The sequence below is a fragment of the Nicotiana attenuata genome, unplaced genomic scaffold (genome assembly GCF_001879085.1).
Source record: "Nicotiana attenuata strain UT unplaced genomic scaffold, NIATTr2, whole genome shotgun sequence".
Lineage (NCBI taxonomy): Eukaryota > Viridiplantae > Streptophyta > Magnoliopsida > Solanales > Solanaceae > Nicotiana > Nicotiana attenuata.
The window spans coordinates 97,595-99,122 of record NW_017671486.1 but is presented as its reverse complement, the minus strand read 5'-3'; positions in this window follow the sequence as shown (position 1 = coordinate 99,122).

Here is a 1,528-nt window from a genome sequence, read left to right as displayed (position 1 = left end):
CACTGGCCTACTCCCACAACTGTAAAACAACTAAGAGGTTTCCTGGGTTAGCTGGGTACTACAGGAAGATCATCAGAGGCTATAGCCTTATAAGTCAACATCTAACTGACTTGCTAAAGAAGGACAACTTTTTATGGACTGAGGCTGCTTCACAAGCCTTTGCTGAGCTTAAACTAGGTCTCACTACTGCACCAATTTTGGCCATGCCAAATCCTTCCTTACCATCTGTTTTTGGGACTGATGCCAGTGGATCTGGTATTGGTGTTGTCCTTATGCAAAACACCCATCCTATAGCCTTTATTAGTAAAGGACTGGCCCCCCAACATGCTGATGTGACTAAGTGGTCACATTGTCTTCTCAGCCAACACTTTATTGTCATAACTGACCAGAAGGCACTTAGGTGGTTGGCTAAGCTTTTGCCTTTTGATTTTGAGGTCCACTATAAGAAGGGCAAAGTGAATGTAGCTGCAGATGCCCTCTCTACAATTCAGGGTGCTTCATTGATGACCATGCTCCTTTATTCTGTTCAAGCTGATTTATGGACATTCAAGCTAGTTGGTATTCAGATCCTGAGTTGAGGGCTTTGATCAGTCTTTGCAACAACCTCAGAAGCACTTCACTTGGGTGAATGATCAGCTTAAAAGGAAAGATGCTGCTTTGAGACAACAAATACTCACATTATGGAATTCCACTCCCTCTGGGGGCCACTCTGGTATTGATACCACTTACTTATTTTTATTGGAAGGGAATTAGAACTGATATTGTGACCTTTGTTCACAAATGTTCTGTGTGCCAAAAAAACAAGTATAACACCGGTGCTTCTCCTGGCCTTCTCCAACCTTTGCATATTCCTGCTCTTCTTTGGACAGAGATCACAATGGATTTCATAGAAGGTTTGCCTAAGTCTCGAGGCAAAACAGTTGTATGAGTCATTGTTGATCGCCTTACCAAACATGCTCAATTTATCGCTTTGGCTCATCCTTATACTGCTCAGTCCCTCATCCCTATTTTCTTGGATAATGTCTTCAAACTTCATGGATTTCCGGCTTCCATTACAAGTTACAAATTAGCTCCTTTTGGAGAGAATTTCTTACTGCTCAAGGTGTCACTTTGAATACCTCCACCGCTTACCATCCTCAAACTGATGGTCAATCAGAGGTTCTTAACCGCTGTTTGGAAACTTACCTCAGGTGACTAGGCCTTTGTCAAGCTTCAACCATAGCGACAATCTTCCCTTTCATCCTTTCCCTACCACCTGAAGTTCTGCTCCACCCCAAATTTCATGTTCCCCAGCTCAAATTTGTCATAACCTACTGAAATAATACACCCGCCTGTGGTTGATTTGGCTAGTCGATATTGCCCCGCTCCTGAGTCGATTATAGAAAGAAGGCTGATCAAGAAGGGTAACAAGGTTGTAGCTAGTGTTTGGTTAAGTGGACTGGTTTGTATGCTTCCTATGCTACTTGGGAACTAGCCTCTGCCCTTAAAGCTCGTTTCACCCTTGAGGACAAGGGTATTGTTCAACCGG